The sequence below is a fragment of the Salvia splendens genome, unplaced genomic scaffold, assembly GCF_004379255.2.
Source record: "Salvia splendens isolate huo1 unplaced genomic scaffold, SspV2 ctg507, whole genome shotgun sequence".
Lineage (NCBI taxonomy): Eukaryota > Viridiplantae > Streptophyta > Magnoliopsida > Lamiales > Lamiaceae > Salvia > Salvia splendens.
The window spans coordinates 2657-28842 of NW_024599164.1; the positions used below are offsets into that span (position 1 = coordinate 2657).

General features: G+C 34.7%; 1 pseudogene; it reads right to left on the reverse strand.

The window, feature by feature from the left end:
* Nucleotides 1-21277: 21277 nt before the first annotated feature.
* LOC121790414 lies at nt 21278-23688 on the reverse strand (annotated as a pseudogene).
* Between the last annotated feature and the right edge of the window lie 2498 nt (nt 23689-26186).

The window sequence follows — 26186 nt, forward strand, 5'->3', positions numbered from 1 at the left end:
ATAATGCCAAAGGTTTCCAACTTTTCAGTAACAACCTTCATATAAGCACTTCCTATTACATTTGGCGATGAACTGAGTGTAGAAACTATTTGAGTAACTGAATCAGAAGATTCATGAAAACTTTCTATCTCTTTTGGATGTTCCAATAGAATCTGGACAACGTCCTCATTGGATATTCCTTTATCATCGGTATAAACCAAGACTTGTCTCACTACTTAAAGAAAGTAGTTTTGACCTTCTTCCTCAAAGAACTTATCGAGTACATGCATAAAATGCATTCTCAAACTTTCTTTGTAGAATTTTGTCGAGGAAATGGAGGACATGAATTAGTGAGTACAAACTTTAAGTTTTCAGCAATGAGAATCTTATCCATTTAATATTTTCAGTCTACATAATTTTGGCCTTCGAGTTTGATTTCTTTAAGGTTCGCAGACATTATTAAGAATTTGGCTGAGAAGAAATAAAACTATTTATCACATACTATGCTTAATACATAATCGCAAACAACCATAAAACAATTTATGTATCTCACAACCGTAAAAACCAAAATAAGTACGCCTCTAGGGAGGTCATACAAATTCGGATTCCAACAATTTCCTGGTCACAATACCGACGAATAGTCCAGAGACCACTAACGTGGCATGGCCGCCAAATATTGCCTAAGCATTTACCATAAATATTTGCATCTAGGAATTTCATTTCTGTTTTGATACTCCTTCTAGGGAAGGTCGTACGCCACTAACAAAATTCCATAGCTATCTTATAAATATGCTTAAACATACGAACTTGCAATTTCGTAGGATTATGGATCCTACTAGGGTGGGTCGCGATAATATTAGAAACACGCTTCTAGTTTAAACAATTTACTATTAAGAAGTCTAATCTTATGAACTTGCTATTTCGTAGGATTATTGCTCCCACTAAGGTGGGTTGCGATAATATTAGAAACTGCTTCATATATAGACCAATTTATGGAGACCATATACAACACACTGTCGTAATTATCGCTTAGTCATTTTAAATATGACTTTTGCAAAATTATCACATAAGTAGATAAGGCAGATAATCCACTTAAAACATATTAACACCAAATAAATAGATAAATCCATTTAATTCATGGTGATTAATCACACTGGATAATTATTGAAATTATTTAATAAATCTAGGGAGATTTAATTAAATAATTAATTCCTTATCTTATCCAAAATAGGAATTTCAGATTTGATACGATTTATTTGGATAATGACTATCCAAATCAATTTAGGATTTATCTAGATAGAATGGAATCTATCTAAATCCTCTTAGGATTATTCTAGATTTTACATGGATAAAATCAAATCCTAAAATTCAAGATAAGACTGATCTTGGATTATCATTATCAAAATTGTACTATGATATTTCAGGATAGAAACAAATCTATCTAAATCCATAAGATAAAATCCAATCACTCTAAGATTTAAGAAAATCTTAAATTATTTAGAATAAGAAACTAGAATATATCATATCAAAATCCAATTAGATTAGGATTATCTTGTATTATCTTTATCCAAATTTATCTAGGATATTTTCTAAATAGAAATAAATCTATTTATATCCATAAAATTAGGATAAACTAGAATTAATATTAATTAATTCAACTAGGATTTAACTAGATAGAACTAAATCTATCTTAAACCCAAAAGATAATTACAATACTGGATTAACAATTATCTAAATCTTCTAAGATATATTCTAGATAGATATAAATCTATCAATATCTATAAGATAGAGATACATTTAATTATCTAAATATACTAGGATATTTTCTAAATAGAATTAATTCTATAAATATCCACAAGATAAAGATAAATATGGATTTTAATTATCCAAATCTACTAAGATATATTCTAGATAGATATAGATCTATCAATATCTACAAGATATGGATAAACTTAATTAATATTTATCTTAGTCAATTAAGGATTCAACAAGATAGAATAAAATCTATCTAAATCGATATGACAGAAATAAATTTAATTATTCATCCAAATTTATCTAGGATTTCTCTAGATATAATTAAATATATCTAAATCCATAAAATAAGGATAAAATCCAAATTTAATTAATTATTTATCTAGTCTATCTAGGATTCATTTTCATAAAATTAATCTATATAAATCCATAAGACAAAAGAAAATAAATTAATTGTTATTATCCAAGTTTATCTAGGATTTATCAGGATATCTATCCAAATCCATAAAATAAGGATAAATTTCAACTAATCCATAATTTAATTAAAATTAAATTTTAGATAATCCATTTAAGATATGTCAAATCTTATTCTAAATTATATCTTGAAATATATTCAAAACTAATTCCTAGGTTATGGAAATCCTAACTAATTTTGAATATTTCTCCGAAGTTAGTTCCTAGGGTTTAGGAAACCATAACTAATTTCAGAAAGTTGCGCCGCCCACACGAGCCTGGGAGACGCCACCAATGAGCTCCCACTCGGACCGCAACTGCTGCTGGAGTGCTCGACGTCGCCTATCAGAACGTCGCTGTTGTAGGTTGTAGCAATCTGCCCGGCACCGCAACTTGTCCAGTTTCTCGGCCTGCCCAGCGTCCCTACAGTCTGATCCAAATCGCTCTCGCACAAAGCCGTTAGAGGCTCCCACTCGCCTGCTGCGATTTTTACGCAGCCGTGGGTGTGCAAATTGACGATTTGATTATCACGCTTTAAAACAACGTACAAGAATCATACAAGAATTGATTCAAACATCACGTACATACACATAACCAATTAATCAAAACAGGCAAGTAATGATTACTCTATCGATTAAAAATCACGTACATACACATAACCAATTAATCAAAACAGGCAAGTAATGATTACTCTATTGATTAAAAATCACATACATACACAAGAGATATACGCGCAGCGCCGAGGCTTGAATTCACAGCCACGAGCAGCCCCGACGCAAGCGCCGGCTGCTCGTGCCAACCGAGTACTCCCTCGCCATTGGTTCTCATTCTTCGTCGTTCGATCAAACAAAATTAAACAACACAAAACGAAGAAAATCATGCGTTCAAGCAATTTACATAACATAAAATTAATCCACATAATCAGAGCCAAAAATTAGGCTCTGATACCAGTTGTTGGGGTTTGGAGCCCTTTGCACAGTGGAAGACATGCATAAAAAATAAATCATGCATACAGATCTATTTGACCGATTATGGGATTAATTGATTCACATGTTAAACAATCAAAAAAGCATGCTAGAACACACATAAATCATGTAAAAGGAATTAAAACCTAAAACATGAATTTCCTACGGATTAGAATTACCGATCTGATCCTCCAAAGAATCATCGATTGCTTGCGGATTCTCCATGTGATGTTCTTCGTACTCAACCACGAACCTCCTAATCTGTATCCCGAACTCAGAATCTGACCTTTGAGTGGGCAAACCTTGTCAGAATCGAAAAGGACTTAACTAGGCAGAAGACTGAACTTCAGTTCCGTGAAACTGAAAATTTCGTCCACTCCCCGGAGAGAGGGAGTACGAATTTTTATAATAAAATCAATTAATTTAGTCTTCTATCTAGTCTCCTTTATATAGAGTTATGATGGGCCAGATTAGGGATCCATGGAGGTTGGACTTGGGCCAAACCTGTTGGACTTTTACTAATTAAATTGAGCCCCAAATTTAATACAAGTCCAATAGAATATTATTATCATCCACTATAGTATAATAATATTGACTACTCGTCCAATCCCAAATTACGAGTAATCTGGCCTTTACCTCTTTAATTTATTATTTCCCGTGTTTAAGATATAAATATCCATTAATTAATTTAAGCCTGCTAGTTGACTTTAATTAATTAATATCTTTTTCCAAGAGTTGTCTAGTTCAAAATCTTTATTTATTATTCGGGAATAAATTCCAACCGGCCGGGTTTCTGAATAATAAAACCTTTTTCGAACACCTCTTGAGGATATTATCAAACTGGACTCACCCAGCACACGATTCATTGCAATAACAATACTAGCACCTCTATACATTAATCACCACTACCCAAGATATCAGGATTCTTGGATTGCAAAAAATCCGCACCATTTGATAAATCAAAGTAGTGCATAATCAATGTCGTATTCTCAATGTTATATCAACAATGATTAAGAAATAACAATCACCGAGACCTCGTCTTTCAGTAAATAGCAAGAAAGACTTATCTCAACTGTTAGATCCTTCAGTGCTATACCACACCAGTGTCGTTTATTTCCTAAGGTAAGGAAACATGCGGACTGACACTGCAACCTTTCACGATAGGTAGCCAAAGCCTATCTAGGTTGTGAAATATTTCTCTTCTACATAGGACCGACTGCGTCACCTTCTGTGAACGTCGTTCACGACCAGTCTACTATGCAGAAGAATTATGCTTCTTATACATTTAAATGTTTGAGAAACATCTTATAAATGCATAAGCAAACACCAATGCGATAAAATTAATTCTTCTCGTCTTGGGTTAAAAGTGGATTGTAGAGTTTATTGTATACAAGCAATTCTATCCGTGTAACATGCTCGAAATATGCTTTTTAGTATACCAATCCTAACAGGTTGTACTTGGCTTTTCAAGATCAGTATACAAGGCAGAAATAGTATAGCTAAAGGTCAGTACCGGGATATCGAACACAGAGAATATAATTGCAACTGTCTATAATGTACTAAGTGTCAAATACTATCTAAAGAAACAAGAGTTTTGGGGTAAATTAGGCAAAGAGTGGAATTCCAAGGATAGAGCTTTCACAATTATGGTTTACACAAAACATAGTTATGGTCCCCTAGCACAGTTCTTACTTCACTAGAACGAGTCACATAAGTTTTGTCCATGCGGCACAAGTGTAGATTACATACACTAGGGGCGTCAATCCTAGATTTGTAACTCCCAAAAGCTACTAAGACCCTCAAGATGTCCTCACTCTCAATTAACAGTGTCGATTTATGGGAAGCTAATTGTAGTGTCAACTAAGCTCTTCTAACTCGCCAACCTCCTCTCACGATTATGTAGCAACTCAATAGATCATCACGGAATGTGTCGCGACCACCCTTTTGGGGTTTAATAAATGTGGGTGGTCACGACTAATGGGACTTGAAGGGAGAATCAGAGTATTGACTTGACATTTAATCAAAAGATAACGGCTAACAGATTTTATAATCCAAGAGCAAAAGGGATTCAAAACATAATTGAAAAAGATAGTAATAATTTAGTGGGAGCGTTCAAGAGAAGGTGACACCATGTATGAAGACACGACGACCCTCAAAGTTCAAAATTAAGAAGCAACAAGATATTCAAGTTCGACTCAACACCACCCAAGCTCCTCGTCGCTCAACCTGCACATAAGGAAAACACATGCAGGGCTGAGTACTATAAAATACTCATTGGACTTATGCCGAAAACAGTTTATCAAAAATATTCATATTCATCATGTCAATTTCAAGTGACCATCGGGGTTTTAGCTTTAGAAAGGCCCGAGGCACCAAAATATTTCATCGTTCAAAAATCACGACTGGCCAGTGATTATCCCATAGACGTGAACCATATCTGCTCATACATGACTTGGAATGTGGCCACAAACCAAGTCACTAGACCGGCCAACCCGTATGCTGGCACACAATCTACCATAGGTGTACACTAATCCAAGTAGGGATTGCGGCCCTACAAGGACCCGAATTCGATTTAAATAATAAATGGCAAAGCCAATTCAGATAAGCACGTTAAAACCAAAAAATACGGCATGATAATCATATTCACATTTTCATTCACATTGATAAAAATAGTTAGGACATTGTCCTTATTTAAAAGAAAGCCCACCTCGAGTGCTTAATCCACAAATATATATTCTTTCCCTTGCCATCACCATTCACTTGCGAGATAGCACCTTTAGAATTTAAAGTAACACATAGATTAACACAAGTAATCAAGTAAATAAATAAGATGCATGCATCTTAAGGCTTCGATTATTTTTATTGATATGATTACAATTTTTACTAATTAGAAGCTTAGGTATTTCGATTAATTCCGGTCGCTCACGTCCCCAACAATCTTTGCAAGAGATAATTCGACCCGCGATGACTTTATTAACTCTAAAACCCAAAACAAATTAAAGCAGCAGCCCATTAAGAATAAAAATATACTCTTTGATCCAGAACCAAAATACATTAATCCATAAAGAAAGGAATGATTTAGTATACTCACATTTTTTGAAAGAAACATAAAGTACAAAACACCAAAATGAACCCCCATTCAAAATCCAAATTCGTTGAACAAAACAAAATCCTTGAATTCATCTCTCTCCTGTATTTTTTTTTCAAAAGAACACACAGAAGACTGCATTTGTTGAACAAAACAAAATCCTTGAATTCATCTCTCTCTCCCTCCTGATTTTTCTCACACAAAATAGAAAGAGAACAAATCCCCAATTCACCGCTGCAGGATCGTCGCTGAAGCCATCGCGTCATCGGTTTGTCGTTCAGTTGTAGTCCAGATCGAGTAGCTGCTGACCTGACCCAACTGTCGGCTCAGTAGCTTCGATTCACTCCACCGTTGTAGCTCGGTGCCACAGCAGCCGCTGCGTCACTGCTCCGGCAGCCCCGATTTCACCCCTGTTGAAGTTGAACCACTTCAAGATATGGGCCACGGTTAATATTTGCCTGGGCCAATATTATTTGGGGCCCAACTGGATTAATTCAGGGCCCAATCCCTGGTGGCCCAAGAATACGCGTCTCACTTACCTGATGCGCCGGATAGCCGACAACTGGCACCACCCGTATCCATCATCTGAGCCGTCCGACTTGTTTGGCTGGATTAATATTAACCGTAGCCCACTCTCTCTAAAGTTCTCTCCGCCTTCTCTCTAACTTCTCTCTAGTTTTCCGGCGGTTTTAGCCGGCGATTTCCTTCGAGCTCTTGTTTCCACCGATTATTCTCAGTACTAAAGAGATCTATCGGTGTAGTTTGTGAGTTAGGTCACTTCTTCGGTTTCCTTCTCATAACTAGGGTTTCGGTCATTCTCCTGTGACCGATTCCAGAGTGCTTGAAATGTTGAGTGAGAGGTTCTTGTGTGCAAGGCTGTGTCCGAGAGGTTGTTGTGGATCCGTGTGTTGAGAAGGTCATGGTGTACGAGAATCGGTGAGATCTAGGGTTTCACAGATCTCTGATTGGGTGGTTCGTTCAACGGTGTTCATCATTGTGACTTGCTGTGAGAATTGGGGAGGTCCGAGGCCTAGTGCAGTCACTGCAGTGACCTGAGCCATTTGTTTCTAAATTCTCTGATTCTATTCTGTTTTTCTTGGTAGTTGATTAGATCCTTCAGGATCCTTTCTTGTTATACTGACTATTCTTCTTAGTGCATAGGTTGGGAAGTCAAGGTAAGCTTGGAGCCTGGAACCTGACGAGGATTCAGTCTTAAGCTAAGGTTTCTTGATTGTAACCTATTAACTAGATAGGTAGATTGTACCTAGGGTTCATCAGCGTAACCATCTTTTGTATTGCGGCTTGTTCCTCTGAGTCTAGCCAACTCAGTAAGCGGTGTAATAGCAAAAGAGGTCCTAGTAACAATGTAATGTTGGTATGATCCCTACAGTGGTATCAGAGCCACGGGGGGAACACCGTGGCACGTTAGGTCGCTAAAAAATAAAGAAGGTGGGCTCGTCAGAGTAAAGCTCAACCTCCGGTATAGGCTCTGAGGTAAGTCGGGTGTTCCTAATCACAGCCAAAACCTAGCTCTGATACCAATTGAAGGGGTTGGCAGCGGAAGCATACATAAATCGATTACATAATAATCCTGATCTATTTAGCAGACTATTCAGACAAATTCTATTCGCGCAATTATCACATGTATCATGCTCATAACTTGAATTAAATCATGCTTTAAGCATAATTAAAACCTAAAACATGCTTACTACTGATTTGCCAATATACCTTGATAATTCTCCAAAGAATTGACGATGGCTAGCGCATCCTCCACGTGATGATCTTGAGTACTAAACCACAGATCTTCTAACTGGTTCCCAGACTTGTACGTTGATATCAGTATGGGCTAATCTCACCAAAGTACTAGGACTTAAATAAAGAAGGCATAAATTTTATCCCACGGAGGAGAGCTGAAGAGAAAATTCTCGTCTACTTCTTCTCTAAGGGGGGACGAAAATTTGGAGAAATAATTAAGTGTATTTTCTGTCTCCTTTTTCTCCAATTTATATTAAGTCACATATTGGGCCCAGTCAGGGATCTATGGAAAAATTTGGATATGACCTCCCCCAATTAGCTTTTTACTAATTAAATTGAACCCACAATTTAATACAAGCTTATATTGGAATATTACGAGCAGCCACTACAGAAGTAATATTGCACTGCCCATCCAAATCCAAAATTATAAGTATTCCGGGTTTCCATTAATTGTCATTCATTTCCCGTGCTTAAGATAGAAACGTCTATTAATTAATTAGTGTCTGCTATGAACTTAATTAATTAACATCTTATTAATTCCAAGAGTGGACTTAGCAAGAAACGCTTATTTATTATTCATAGAGTAATCAAACTCCAACTAGCTAGGTTCCGAATAATAAAGCCTTGTTTCAAGCTCCTCTTGAGGACGTTATCAAACGAGACTCACCTCTTGAGCACCGCTAGATATTAATCACCATTTGACAAGTCAAAGTAGTGCATAATCAATACCGTATGCTCAATACTAACGTACATTGATTAAGAAATAAATTATTATCAAGACCTCGTCTTTCAGTAGATAGCATAAAGACTTGTCTCGCTGTTATATCCAATTCAGTGCTCTACCACACCAATGTCATCTTATTTCAGTAAGGCTTAGAAATATGCGGATTGACATTGCAAGCTTTCATGATAGGTAGTCTAGGCCTATCTGGGTTGTGAAATTCTTTATTTTTCTTTGTTCAGAACTGACCGTGTTACCTTAAAGTGGACGACGCCCACAACCTATCTACTAAAACAAAGACTTAGACATTGTTAAGTTTACTTATACATTTAAACATGTAATAAACATCCATTAAATGTAAGACATAACAACATTACGACAAAAATAGTCTGTTGCATTCATTGGAAAATGAAATATAGAGTTTTACAGTATTCAATCACTCGAAAGGTGATTTCCAGTATACAAACTCTAACAACCCCCCCATATAGGAGTAGAGGACGAAATTTCGTCCCTCAGCTCTCGTCCGTGAGCAGTTTTTCTGTCTTCCTTATTTAAGTCCTATTACCTTGGTGAGATCAACCCACACTGATATCAACGTACAATCCAAGAACCAGTCAGAAGATCTGTGGTTTAGTACTCAAGATCTTCACGAGGAGAAGGTGCGAGCCAACTTCGATTCTTTGGAGAATCAACGAGGTAAATTGGCTAACTCAGTAGAAATCATGTTTTTGGAATTAATTGCAATAAAACATGTTTAAATTCAAGTTATGTGCATGATACATGTGAGAATTACGCGAATAGAATTCATCTAAATAATCTACTAAATAGATCTATGTTTCATGCGATTTATTTCATGCACGCTTCCACTGCCAACCCCTTCAATAACCACCCTATAGCCAGGCTCATCCCTAACCCGAACTCTATACCCCTTAACACCCTCTGGATACCCAAGGAACACACCCTTTTTAGACCTTGGATCAAGCTTATCATTCTTAGAGTGAATGAAAGTAGGGGTGAGCAAAAAAAACCGAAAACCGAATATCCGAACCGAACCAAACCGAAATTTTGAAATTCGGTTCGATTTTTTCGGTTTTTCGGTTCGGACAAAAAAAAAAACGAAAAAACCAAAAAAACCGAATTATATTTAATATAAATATAATAAAATATATATATAACTCTAACACGAAAAAAATTTCTGCCTCTATTCCCATTCTGCCTCCATTCTCAATTCCGGTTTCCACTCTAAGTCTCTAACCCTAAAGGCTAAATCTCACGAGCTCTAAGCCTCCAACCCGTCACCTATCTCTGTTCCAGCCCATCGCCTCCAGCCATCCACGTCGTCTCCGCCCTCTAGGAGTGCAACTGTGCTTCAGCCATCCACGCCATCTTCAGAAGAAGGTAAAATCTCAAACTTATCTATTTTCTTCACAGCTCTCAAATTAGTGTTAAAAAATATAATACTTCTAATGTTATTGTGTTTAGGCATTAATGTGTTCTTCAAATGATAAGTATTTGGATATGTTCTTTTAGGAACCATAAAAGAAGATAAGACACATAATCTTTGATATTTAAAAATGATTATTGCTAGTATTGAAGATGAATTCATATGCTTAAATTAAGTGTTATGATATTTTAAAATTGGATGCTCCCCTAATCGTCCAAATCTGCTGCCCCAGATTCATTTTTCTTTTTATTCTTATTTTCTCAACCTCAGTAGCATTTTCTTATACATTCATATATTCTATGCTTCATTGTTAATAACTTATGGAATTATTTTGTATTTCACATTTTAGAAAGTTGATTTAAAGCTTATGATAAAGATTATGGCCAAAGCTCATCCCGTGGAACGAAGAAGATTGAAGACTAGGGAATGGATTTACATTGTTAAGCTTTGATAAGCTTTGCCCACCCAAAGGTCAGATTCTGAGTTCGGGATAGACATTAGAAGATTCGTGGTTGAGTACGAAGATCTTCATGTGGAGAAGGCGCAAGCAATCGTCGATTCTTTGGAGAATCAGATCGGTAGTTCTAAACCGTAGGAATTCATGAATTAGGGTTTAAATTCCATAAGCATGAATTAATACGTGTTCTAGCATGCAATTTGATTATTTAACATATAGTTAATTAATCCCATCATCGGTCAAATAGATCTGTAGATCTGACTTATTTGTTTATGCATGACTTCCGCTGTGCAAGGGGCACCAAACCCCAACATACAGAGCTTCACCCCAAAATTTCTTTGACAAACTACTTTGGGATAAAATACATCTTACTTTTTCAAGTAAAGTCTTATTCATCCTCTCAACAATACCATTTTGCTGAGGGGTATAAGGAGTACTCCTATGCCTCTTAATCCCATGTTTTTGACACAAAGAATCCATTTGAGTATTGCAAAACTCAAGGCCATTATCTGTCCTAACAGCCTTGATCCTATTTCCAATTTGATTTTCAATTAAAACTCTCCAGTTTGAAAAGGTATGAAAGACATCAGACTTATGTTCTAAAAGAAAACACCAAACTTTTCTTGAAAAGTCATCCACAATGGATAGGAAATAGACTGCCCCAAACATCCATATGAAGGTACTCTAAGACAGAATGACTAATATTTTCAGTCACTGGGGTAGGGAAAGAAACCCTATGTTGTTTCCCAACACACAAGTTTCACAAAAGGGAAGCTCATTTTTGAAATCCAACTCACTCAAAATCTCAGAGTTTTTCAAAAGTTTTAACCTCTTTTGACTCATACGCCCAAGTCTATTATGCAATAATAGAGTTCTATCCATTTTAACTACATTTACACTGTGATCATAACTAGTCAGAAGCTTAGCAGTACACACATACAAATTACATTTCTTAACAGCTTTAAACAGGCATAACACACCCTTCATGATCCTCATAATTCCATGTCCCCATTTACCCTCAAAACCATCAACTTCAAGACAGTAACAAGAAAGAAAATTAAAGCTTAGATCACACACATATCTCACATTATTCAAAGTCAACAAATAATCATTCTCAAACTTCAAACACACAGAATCAATTCCAAGAATTTTACACTTCTTGTCATTTGACACAAAAACATTTTCAACAGGTTTGAGAAAAGTGAAAAAGTCTTTGAAAGGACATATGTGAATGATGCATCCTGAATCAATTAGCCAGTCATATTTTGTGAAGAAGCACTCAGAGGCAGAGTTTACAGAAAACACATCATGATTCCTAAAACACACTCCATGAGAAGCATCATCTTTGGGCAAATTAGCAACAGACTCAAGCTGATTGTTATTATTGTGTTTCTTACCTTTCTTAGGTTTAGTACATTCAGCCTTGTAATGGCCTACTTCTCCACTGTTAAAACATTTTCTTTTATCTTTAGGGTCTTTACTTTTAGACCTAGATCCACCTTTGCCTTGCTTCTTACCATTTCCATTTGAACTGATGTCATCCCCTCTAGATTGAGACCTCCCTCTTACATTCAAAGCCTTGGTTTGAGAAGATTTGGAGTTGTTCTTTTCTTTAATTTCCAATTCCTTAGATTTTAAAGAACTAATAATGAGATCTAGAGGGGTATCATCCCTGCCATACTTAATGGCAGCCTTAACATCACCTTAAGTACCACGGATGGCATTCATGAGAGCAATGCTAGTATACTCATCAATATTTTTGTCCCCAGATCTTTTAATATTTTGGACAAGTTTCTGAAACGGTCAATGTTATCATCTATGTCTTTTGAAAGATCCAATTTAAACTTAAATTTTTTTTCAAGAAGGTACATCCTAGAAGACATAGAAGTTTCTGTGAAAAGAGTATCTAGCATCCACATCTCAGAGGCAGATTCCACAGACCCAACCATTCTTATCACAGAGTCAGGGAGATTTAGGATTATTGTTGACCTGGCTAATTCATTCATTTCAGCCACTTTCTCAGCAGACTCTGTATCAGGGATAATCCCCTCTACAGCTTTGAAAAATTTCTGTTTAATTAAAATACATTTTACCTTTTGTTTCCAAATAACAAAATCATTTTTCCCATTAAAAGGGACTATGCCCACAGATTGAGACATTTTGAAAAGAGGTTTTACCCACACCAAAGAGCCCAACACACAGAAGGCACATCAAGCAACCCTGCTTTCACAGAAGGTGAACTTAAACACAGAACAGTCAAAGGGTCCACCAAGAACAGAAGGAGTTCCTCTCTATCTGTCACGTGTACCCCGGCAAGAGGATTTCTCAGTTCTCAATCACCCAATGTATGGGGGCGCAGGGGGTCACTCAAGGCGGTTAAGGCACAGGGTGGATAGGTAATTCACTCAAGGTATAGAGCTAGAGTTCTGAGATACACACTTTGTGAAACAGTCAAAGAAAAGTAAGAAAGCAACAGAAGCAGGAAAGCTGTAAACAACAATATCATGCAAAAAATAAGAGCAAGTAATCCTAAACCGCAGCCAGCGGTGACTACCAGAAACAACTTCCCATACCAAAAACTAGAAAGCTGTAAAAGTTTTAGGGTTTTTAGCCAATTTACCAGAGCGGGGTCCTAGATCAGGAACACCCGACTTACCTCAGAGCCTATACCGGAGGTTGAGCTTTACTCTGACGAGCCCACCTCCTTTATTTTTTAGCGACCTAACGTGCCACGGTGTTCCCCCCGTGGCTCTGATACCACTGTAGGGATCATACCACCATTACATTGTTACTAGGACCTCTTTTGCTATTACACCGCTTACTGAGTTGGCTAGACTCAGAGGAACAAGCCGCAATACAAAAGATGGTTACACTGATGAACCCTAGGTACAATCTACCTATCTAGTTAATAGGTTACAATCAAGAAACCTTAGCTTAAGACTAGATCCTCGTCAGTTCCAGGCTCCAAGCTTACCTTGACTTCCCAACCTATGCACTAAGAAGAATAGTCAGTATAACAAGAAAGGATCCTGAAGGATCTAATCAACTACCAAGAAAAACAAAACAGAATCAGAGAATTTAGAAACAAATGGCTCAGGTCACAGCAGTGACTGCACTAGGCCTCGGACCTCCCCAATTCTCACAGCAAGTCACAATGATGAACACCGTTGAACGGACCACCCAATCAGAGATCTGTGAAACCCTAGATCTCACCGATTCTCGTACACCACGACCTTCTCAACACACGGATCCACAACAACCTCTCGGACACAGCCTTGCACACAAGAACCTCTCACTCAACATTTCAAGCACTCTGGAATCGGTCACAGGAGAAAGACCAAAACCCTAGTTATGAGAAGGAAACCGAAGAAGTGACCTAACTCACAAACTACACCGATAGATCTCTTTAGTACTGAGAATAATCGGTGGAAACAAGAGCTCGAAGGAAATCGCCGGCTAAAACCGCCGGAAAACTAGAGAGAAGTTAGAGAGAAGGCGGAGAGAACTTTAGAGAGAGTGGGCTACGGTTAATATTAATTCAACAAATGGGGGTTCATTTTGGTGTTTTGTACTTTATGTTTCTTTCAAAAAATGTGAGTATACTAAATCATTCCTTTCTTTATGGATTAATGTATTTTGGTTCAGGATCAAAGAGTATATTTTAATTCTTAATGGGCTGCTGCTTTAATTTGTTTAGGGTTTTAGAGTTAATAAAGTCATCGCGGGTCGAATTATCTCTTGCAAAGATTGTTGGGGACGTGAGCGACCGGAATTAATCGAAATACCTAAGCTTCTAATTAGTAAAAATTGTAATCATATCAATAAAAATAATCGAAGCCTTAAGATGCATGCATCTTATTTATTTACTTGATTACTTGTGTTAATCTATGTGTTACTTTAAATTCTAAAGGTGCTATCTCGCAAGTGAATGGTGATGGCAAGGGAAAGAATATATATTTGTGGATTAAGCACTCGAGGTGGGCTTTTTTTTAAATAAGGACAATGTCCTAACTATTTTTATCAATGGGAATGAAAATGTGAATATGATTATCATGCCGTATTTTTTGGTTTTAACGTGCCTATCTGAAATGGCTTTGCCATTTATTATTTAAATCGAATTCGGGTCCTTGTAGGGCCGCAATCCCTACTTGGATTAGTGTACATCTATGGTAGATTGTGTGCCAGCATACGGGTTGGCCGGTCTAGTGACTTGGTTTGTGGCCACATTCCAAGTCATGTATGAGCAGATATGGTTCACGTCTATGGGATAATCGCTGGCCAGTCGTGATTTTTGAACAATGAAATATTTTGGTGCCTCGGGCCTTTCTAAAGCTAAAACCCCGATGGTCACTTGAAATTGACATGATGAATATGAATATTTTGATAAACTGTTTTCGGCATAAGTCCACTGAGTATTTTATAGTACTCAGCCCTGCATGTGTTTTCCTTATGTGCAGGTTGAGCGACGAGGAGCTTGGGTGGTGTTGAGTCGAACTTGAATATCTTGTTGCTTCTTAATTTTGAACTTTGAGGGTCGTCGTGTCTTCATACATGGTGTCACCTCCTCTTGAACGCTCCCACTATATTATTACTATCTTTTTCAATTATGTTTTGAATCCCTTTTGCTCTTGGATTATAAAATCTGTTAGCCGTTATCTTTTGATTAAATGTCAAGTCAATGATCATCACTATAAAAAAAGGGTTAAATAAAATGAAATCAAATTTAGTATGCCATTCTATTGTTCAATAAATAAATGTTGAATTTGTTGAAAATTTGGTTCAATATCTCTCTAGGAACCGTGCATTTAGTTATATTATAAATCAAAATTGACAAAGTATTAGATGCAAGTGGTACCATAATAAGGATTTAAATCGATTAGTTATATATGCAATACATCAATAAGGAGTAATGACAAATTAATTCGACGTAACTTCACATTCCTCCACATACCCAACTAATTTTCCTAACACTGAATTTAGAGTAAAATAAAGTAAATCAATTAGTTGTGTGATTCTTATAATCTCTACACAAATATAGGGAGTAATTAAATTGAATATAGTGTTTCCGGTATTAAATGATCATTTAAAGGACATGAAAAAAGAAGTTAGGTATATAAGTTATTTTTCACTTTTCACCTGTCCAAAACCGTCTGCGACTTCCAGATCCTTCCCCAGTGGCGCCGCCCCTGACAGAACCATCCTAATCGAGCTCAGGTCGAAGTTATCCACCAGCGGAATTCTCCAACACTGAACACTTGAAAAAAAGATCCAATTACGTGGGCCCACCAGGCCATATAAGGGAAACTGAACGAGTCTCAGTTTGTATTTTCTTTTATGACTTTAGGTTATGGCTGGCAAAATTTATTGTATTTATAGGCCATTAGGCATTAAGTTCACTACATTTGACTAATTCACTCACAACATTTGTAAAGTTGTTTTCAATACTTTCAATTTTTCGTAAATGCGACACAATATTAGACTTATTATTTATTTAGTTTGACTAAAGTTTAAATTTTGTCTCGCATATTTATTTAAAAAGATATTTTGATCCACTGTTTAAAGATTTTGTCCATTAGGTAGAGTACTTGTATTTTAAAGTCTAAAATTAGGCTTGTATATTAAAAAAATATATTTTGTCCTATACATTAATAAATTTTGTCAATTAGATAGAGTACTTGTATTTTAAAGTCTAAAATTAGGCTCCTATATTAAAAAAACATTTTTATCCTATACATTAATAATTAGTAGAGTACTTGTATTTTAAAGTCCAAAATTACGCTCGTATATTAAAAAAACATATTTTGTCCTATACATTAATAGATTTTGTCAATTAGGTAGAGTACTTTTATTTTAAAGTCTAAAATTAGGCTCGTTTATTAAAAAACATATTTTATCCTATACATTAATAATTAGTAGAGTACTTGTATTTTAAAGTCCAAAATTAGGCTCGTATATTAAAAAAAACATATTTTGTCCTATACAATAATAATCAATTAAGTGTCTTCGCTTCTGGTCCGAACCTATATATTTCAATTCATATTTAACATGTTAATCAAGTCAATCCATATTTAACTCATTCATCAAGTCAAAATGAGATTAATTAACCATTAGTTATTTACAAAATTAGTATTTTAATATGGCCAAGACATATAACCATATCTAGGAATGAACGGCGATTGGGGTCGAGGGGGGCCGACCGACCCCACCGCCGGCCCATGAATACGGCCAGAATCAAGCTTATGTTGTTGTGCTTCAAGTCTTCGACCCAATGATGTAGAAAGAATAGCAAATATGCAACGGCTAATGAAAAGGAGAGTGTTGATCAAGGATCAATTGAGAATTTATACTATATTTATTGGAGGCTATGAAGAAACTACACATTTTGGCTTAATAAAATGTTTATTTAGGCGCTATAAAGTTATTTATGAAGGTATTAAGACACTAAACGTTTTACTGTATTTTTTTTCATAGTCATAACATAATTACATCACTTTATCTGTGTTCATGGATTAATGTGAAAATCACATTTTATGTGAGAATCGAGAATAATATTTTGAATGTATAAACTTGGATAATTCACGGTAAAAATTAACCGTATGAAAATAATATATTTATTCGTGACTAGTGGGATTTTAAAGCATATCTTTCACTTAATTTAATATATAAATACGCCAAACTATAAACAAAGTTCAAGAAACAAAAGAAAATTATAAGTAGGGTTGAATTTAATATACATCACATTTATTATAAATCCCTTCTGTGGATGTGCCTCTCTCCTATTACAATGGAATTCTTGGTAAATTTGTTTCTCAAATTAGCCGCCGTATGTATCGTGTCTGTGCATATTATTGTAGGATAATTTGCCTATAAATTTATATATTTTCATCAAAATATAGTTTTGCATACAGACTTTACAATTCATAAGTAAATTATCAAACTATTAATTTGTTCTATTTTGCAACCAAACTATTAAATTCACATGTAAACGATCAAACTATTAATTTGTTCTGATTTTGCAACCAAACTATTGATTCGATTTGATTTTGCATTTTAACTATTAAATGTGACATCAACCAAATTAATGTTAAATTTTATAGTTAAATAATTCATTGGTTGAATTATGGTTATAGAATTATATCAAACCATTTTAAACTTAAAATCTTAATCGGAAGCAAAATCAGAATAAATCAATTGTGAATTACGTGTTTTAAAATGTTAACAATAATAACATATAACCACATCATACACGCATCGCTAACAAAAGTATTAGACTTAAGTAATAATCTTTAAATGAAATTTTCTGCGTCTATCATTGCATATTTTGACGATCATTTTGTGAAGGTATGGCCGGTATCAATGCATATGTTGGATTTTACGAGATTTGCTCTCCAAAAAAGGTTGAACTCGTCTTTATATCGACTGCATCAGGAGTTGTAGGTTAGCTTGTTGGCCAATTTGCTAAGCTATTAGGTGTTATGTCGTTGGAAGCGCAGGATCACAACATAATGTCTTTTAATTATTCTTTTAAATTAATTTATAAAAATCCATTCACCAACTTCTTTTTTCAATTTGAATTTGCATAATTTGTTGGTGATTAAATGAATATGGAATATAATAGTAATAATTAACATAAATAACCATACAGTCAAAAGTCAACTCTAATTCAAGGTTTAAAATATTCAATAAGCATTATCTTTAATAAAAAAATATTAATAAAAATAACCTCAGCAATTATCTTCATACTGGGGCTGTAATTACTTTATATTTTATAGAGTTAATTTATTTATATATATTACTTTGTTCAAGGTTGACCTTTTGAAGAACATATTGGGGTTTGATGATGCATTCAACTACAATGAAGAATCGTACCTGAATGAAGCCATAAAGGGGTATATATATAAAGTGACAAAATTAATTAATTTCTTTTACATATATAATTAACTGATCTGACCATATAGATTATGGGCCAACAAGATATTGGGTCGGGTCGGGCCGGTCCAATCCAAAGATATATATATACATATAGCCCATATGGCCCTGGCTAGCCACATAAATAAACAAAAAAACATATATTTATGATCAAAATTTCTCTTTCGGTCTAATGAGCACAACCCCGGCCCGTACTTTGTTATCTCTAATAAGTGTATGAAATTAATCACAACTATTTAGGTACTTCCCCGAATGGATCGACATATATTTCGAAACTGTAGGAGGCAAAATTCTCGATGCGGTGCTACCGAACATTAGACCCCACGGTCGCATCACCGCCTGCGGGACGATTTCGCAGTATGACGAGGAGGAGCCAGACGCGACACATAACTTGATGTATGTGATCGTAAAGAAAATCCAAATGCAAGGATCATCGTCTTCTACTACTTCATTGTTGAAGGAATTGAGGCTGCGCCAGCTGCTTTGGTTGGACACTTTTCTGGTCGCAATGTGGGAAAGCAATTTGTTCTTGTGGCTCGTGATTGATCAATTTGGTCCTATCGATCTTGATTTAATGGACGGTGAGGATTGATTTGTGTATTAATTTATATCTAAAATAATTTGTGTAAGCTTCAATAAAGAATTACCATTTTTATACATGTTAGAAACTTCTTTGTAGAATAAATCGAAGGCAACAATGAAATTTTCTTTGCTTAAAATTGTTTAATTCATTAAAAAAAATCTCTATGACCTAGTCAAAAGAAATCGACTGCTTGAATACACTAGTCAAAGGGATAGAACATTTGAATTTGAGTGAAAGTAATGCCACTGAATAGTTCACATTTCGATCTCATACTTTGTATTCAGTCACAGCAGGAGATGTTGTTAGATCATAATAATTTATTATTCTTGAATTATAATATTATAATATTAATATTTCCATGTTGAAATTTTGTATAATAGTATAGTGTTATCTTCTTTCAGCCACCATTATATGGGCTTAAATTAAACTAAAATATCGCAGTCTTCTAAATGTTATATGTTGCATTGCTTATCGAGGAACATGTGTCGAAAAGACTTCAACGACGTCCCTTAATGATGTAATATGTATTTTTAAACTAACATTATGATTATGAATCAAAATTTTATCTCTCATTAAAGTACTCTAAGATAAGTTGAGAACACAAATTTCCTATCCAAATTATATTTTGAATCCGCTGGCAATGGTTGATCAATTATTGATATTTATTGTACTAGTATTATATTAGTATTACTCCTACGCAGTCATTTTGTTATTAAAGGTCTGCTGCTATAAATCCAACATTTATTTTTCACAAGCATGGTCAATTTTATAGTACTCCTCGGACCATCCCCACACATCTAAAAATAAACGTATTTCACGCTTGGTTAAAGAAAATTATTCCTTTCAATTTATTGCACTTCCAAATTTTCAACACATAACAGGAAGCAATTTTTTTCCAACACATTGTTTTATAAAGGTATATCGGTCTCCAAAATCATCAAAATTAGGCCAAGATTTAGTATTTCCCAATAACTTAAAAAATGGTCTAAAATATAACAAACTTTACACTTAATTTGTTTGTTAGTACTACTATTTCCCATGGCAGGTCAATCACCATATCCAACCAACTTCCGCGCATTTTTTTATCTTACTTGGCACTTACTAAATCATTGTGATTTTCAACGTAGCTTTTCACGTATCTAAAATATTATAAACACTTCACGGTTGCCCACGTATAATAAGATTTTTTCTGAAAAAATCATATTTGTGCTGAGTTGTGAAATAACAATAAAATGTAAGGTTTGTGATAATTTAGACTAATTTTTAATGCTCTTGGGATAAACTAATACTTGGAAAGTTTCATGATATTATATGTCAAGATCACTTCAATTTAGAATATAAACAAAACAAAACACATAATGAAAAATGGAGGGAAACACGCAGATTGTATCGAAAGACTACGTGAAGGGTTTGATAAAGGAATCAGATTTGATTCTGAAAACCTCATAAATCAAACGGAATATTCCCAACGGTGCCTTTTTGGTGAAGAAAAAGGGAAAACACGGACCTCGACGGGGGGCAAAAGAGTCAATATAATTGCGCTTCACCTGGGGTAAAATTAGGGTTGGCCCGATTTGTTTGACTCCTAATTCAACACTTCATTGATTATTTATAATATAGATAACTAAAAAAAATAACTTTCAACTTTATATTAAATATATAAATTATATACTAAATTTTATTAATATAATAATAGATAAAATAAATTGGAAACTTCAAATTCACTAAGAAGAACATTTAAAATTCTAAAATATGCTTTGAAATTTCTTGATGTTTATGTTTTATTTTGCATAAATCTCAATAGTATTTAATCGTGTTTATGTTTGAATTTAAGCATATATCTCAAATTCAATATTATTAAATGTTTTACATTTTATAAATATAACTAATTTTCAACATTATTTGATTGATCACATGTTAAATTTATCGGTAGCAAACCGATTAACCCGTTGGGCTAGCCCGAAACCCGAGTTTTTAGGGTTAGGGTTGAACTTCTATAACCTGAAAAAAACCACTACTTGATTAGCCCGCACCTGAGTGACCCATAACTCGGGCATGGTTGGCCTGAAACCCGCTGGGCCGACCCGATTGACATCCCTACCAGAGACGTCTATGGAAGTTAAAATTCAGAAATCTCGTATTTTGACTAAGTTTTATAATAAATATATTAAATAGAAAATGAAATAATGAGAGCCATGAATAGTGAAGGGAAGAGATAAATAAGAAATGGAGGATTGGAGGTGCTACCTGTTTAAACTAATAACAATACATCAAATTCATGTTCATATATTTATAATTCATGATTATAGCCTTATTTAAGTCCTTCCTTGTTTCCGATGGTAAAAACAGAATTACTCACGAGCAACCACCACCAACAGCTTCCCTACGTTGCGACCGGAGTATAAGCCAAAGAGAGCCTCAGGCGCGCTTTCAATGCCTTCGGCTATGTCTTCGACGTATGTGATCTTCTCTTCCTTGATTAGAAGCACAACCACCTCCAGGAACTTGGGGTAGAGATGGTATTGGTCGCTAGTGAAAAATCCTTCCATACGGACCCATTTTACTATTGCGTTAATCAAGTTGTGGACGCCTTCAGGCTGCTCAAGGCTGTTGTATTGGGAGATCATCCCACAAAGCGCAACACGGCCGTTGAGTCTCATGTTGTTTAGCACCGCTTCGAGCATCTTCCCTCCCACGTTGTCAAAGTAGATGTCGATGCCATCGAGGAAGTACCTAATTAACAACAACACAAATTTGTGAGTATTATCTACATAACGATAAATTGCCGAAAAAACTATAAAATTTGGTCAAATTCTTTCAAAAAACTAACCAAAAAAATTATATATTTGAATTTGTTATCCACAGTCGTGGGATGATTGTGAACTGATCCATACTTGGTGGTTTTCTCAGCTGATTTACCAAACTTCGCGGTTTTTTGCTAATTTTTATGAAATTTGTGTTGAATACAAAAGGATTCTTTTGTTATATAAGAACATAAATATGTGTATTGTGTGTTAAATTACTAACTATTCTTCAATGTTAAATAAGTATACACATTTTTATAGCAATGATAGAACCTCTTCAACGCTGCATTATAGTCATGCTCTTCTTTGTAGTTGAATGCTTCGTCAAACCCGAATTTGTTCTTCAAGAGATCGACCTTCATCAATGCAAAAGCCGACTTGTTCATCAAATGTGAAACATAAACTTGCCACAGAAGAAAAATAGCACATAAATCGACAACCAATCTAGCCAACAATCTAATAAGTTTTCGATAAGCCATTAGATTCTGACCTTTTCTTTGTTCCCCGCACTCCCAACAACGTAACACCCTGCGATCTTTGCAAACTGACCAACGAGCTGACCAACAGCTCCGGATGCAGTAGACCCTTTTTGGGAGAGCAAAACTTGAAAAACCCAACATAAGCTGTCATGGCAGGCATGCCTAAAATGATAATGCGAAACACGTTTATTTTCAGTCTCGAGTTCGTACATCTCCTACTGTTGTTTTTCAGAAACTATCAAGATAAACGTTACAAATCCAGTATTTCCCAATCTATTAATTCAAGCTTATATAGTTCATCAATAGCTCGTTTTCGTTAACAGTTTAACTGCATACATAACTTCTGCATAATCACGAACAACTAGTTCTAGATCAGACAAATATCACTAGGAAGCATGAATCAAGCGTGAAATTTGAAGTCAATAATCACAAGGGGCTCAAGAAACTCACCAAGAATCCCTGTATAATAAGAGAGGGGCAAATCTTTATCTTGAACCTTAAACAATTGGTCTGGATCTTTAATAAGGCTATACTCCTCCCAGCCAGTAAACCCCCAAACTAGCTCGCCCGTCTTGAAATTGGATGAGACGAATCCAGTACTTTCGACTCTCCAAATCCATAAATAGGCTATCACCAGAAAAAGGTCAACAAACACAAAAAAGATGCAACCAACATTGCATCAATGGAAAGATAACATTTTTTATTTCTTTCCCCAAAATCTCAAACTATTCATCAAACAAGACCTCTGCAGAAACATCAAAAAGACATAACAAACATTTTATCAATAGAAAGATACAGTTTATATTTTTCTCCCCAAAATCTCAAACTATTCATCAAACGAAAAAATACTACTGTTATATTCCAAAATCTCAAACTATTCATCTACACAATATTGTATTATAAGTCTATTTTTTTAATAAAATAAAAAATTAAGGGCCCCAATTTAAATCAAGACATGTATAACAAATTCTATTCCAACCAGAAGAAAAATTAATTTCAACAAGAAAAATTTAACTTAAAAAAACTAAACTTACAGAATAAAAACTAAACTTACAGAATCCAGTGTGAAAGAAGGTAAATCGAGCTCCTGATTCTTCATGAGGCCAAGAATAAAAGGATCGATGGATAAGTAGAGATTCTTCACCAAAATGGCGTCATCGCAACCGCTGGGAATTTTGATCTGAATTTTGGAAGTTCTCAACGACATATCGGATTCTTTCACAGATGTTTTGACATAATTGTTGAGTATCACTTGCTTGTTGCTAATTTCCTCACCCATTTTACCGTTAATTCTGGTGGAATTCTGGTGATCAGCTTCATTGTTTTATATCTGAAAATCCCTAGAAAAGCTCTTGGCTGATGGAGTAGAAGTTTTGGGTTGTGTGTAGTAGCGGCGCCTCTGCTAGGTGAGAATCATAGGGAGCTCTAATATTCTATGGAGGGACATCTTTTTTTTATATTATTTTAGATCCGTGAACTTTAAAAATATAATATGAGGTCCGTCAACTGTGAGTTAATATCACTTTTTTACTATTTTCAAGTTTTTTGGATGAAAATACCCTCAATCATATTTTTAATTAACCTATCACATACTCATATGGTTTTTGTAAATGATAATAAATAGCTAAAGTGGACATATGATAAAGTAAGAGAGAGAATAACGTAGAAGAGAGTCTTATCTACATTACCCTTTCTTCATTAATTATTTATTACTCCCTCCGTCCGTGAAACGTTTTCCAGTTTTTCCATTTTGGCCCGTCCGTGATGTTGTCCGCTTTGCTATTATTTTACTTTTTTGGTAAATGGTTCTCATATTCCACTAACTCATTATACTCACATTCTATTATAAATTCAATATATAAATATGGGACCTACATTCCACTAACTTCTTTCTCTCACTTTTCTTTACATTTCTCAAAACAAGTGCCGAGTCAAACATGGACAACATTTTGCGGACGGAGGAAGTATCATTTGTTCAAAACGAGTGCAGAAAATGAAATGTGACAAAATTTCAGGGACGGAGGGAGTAGTAAAAATATGTATAAAAAAATATGGGTATGTGATAAGTTTATTAAAAATATGTACCCGGTATTGAGGGTATTTTCATCCAAAAAACTTGAAAATAGTAAAAAAATATTTCGATTGATATTAACTCATAGTTGACAGACTTCAAATGATATTTTTAAAGTTCACGGATCTAAAATGATACATTGACAAAGTTCGTGGACTAAAAAAATATTCCTTCTTCTCAATAACAGGCGGGGGTATTTTCTTCAGCAACCATTTAATTAAAAAACAAATATTAACACCTAAAGCCCCTAACCAGCCGCAATTCTCCAACACTGAACACTTGAAAAAAGATCCAATTACGTGGGCCCACCAGGCCATATAAGGGAAACTGAACGAGTCTCAGTTTGTATTTTCTTTTATGACTTTAGGTTATGGCTGGCAAAATTTATTGTATTTATAGGTCATTAGGTATTAAGTTCACTACATTTGATTAATTCACGCACAACATTTGTAAAGTTGTTTCAATACTTTCAATTTTTCGTAAAAATGCGACACAATATTAGACTTATTATTTATTTAGTTTGACTAAAGTTTAAATTTTATCTCGCATATTTATTTAAAAAGATATTTTGATCCACAGTTTAAAGATTTTGTCCATTAGGTAGAGTATTTGTATTTTAAAGTCTAAAATTAGGCTTGTATATTAAAAAAACATATTTTGTCCTATACATTAATAAATTTTGTCAATTAGATAGAGTACTTGTATTTTAAAGTCTAAAATTAGGCTCCTATATTAACAAAAACATTTTTATCCTATACATTAACAATTAGTAGAGTACTTGTATTTTAAAGTCCAAAATTAGGCTCGTATATTAAAAAAACATATTTTGTCCTATAGAATAATAATCAATTAAGTGTCTTCGCTTCTGGTCCTAACCTATATATTTCAATTCATATTTAACATGTTAATCAAGTCAATCCATATTTAACTCATTCATCAAGTCAAAATGAGATTAATTAACCATTAATTATTAACAAAATTAGTATTTTAATATGGCCAAGACATATAACCAGATCTAGGAATGAACGGCGATTGGGGTCGAGGGGGGCCGACCGACCCCACCGCAGGCCCATGAATACGGCCAGAATCAAGCTTCTGTCGTTGTGCTTCAAGTCTTCGACCCAACGATGTAGAAAGAATAGCAGATATGCAACGGCTAATGAAAAGGAGAGTGTTAATCAAGGATCAATTGAGAATTTATACTATATTTATTGGAGGCTATGAAGAAACTACACGTTATGGCTTAATAAAGTGTTAATTTAGGCGCTATAAAGTTATTTATGAAGGTATTAAGACACTAAATGTTCTAGTGTATTTTTTTTTCATAGTCATAACATAATTACATCACTTTATCTGTGTTCATGGATTAATGTGAAAATCACATTTTATGTGAGAATCGAGAATAATATTTTGAATGTATAAACTTAGATAATTCACAGTAAAAATTAACCGTATGAAAATAATATATTTATTCGTGACTAGTGGGATTTTAATGCATATCTTTCACTAAATTTAATATATAAAAACGCCAAACTATAAACAAAGTTCAAGAAACAAAAGAAAAATATAAGTAGGCCGGGTTGAATTTATTATACATCTCATTTATTATAAATCCCTTCTATGGATGTAACACCCACTTTTTTTTCTAACTTGTGGAAAATTGACTCTTTAGTGTTGTTATTCGTATCTAATCTCTTTCACCTCGC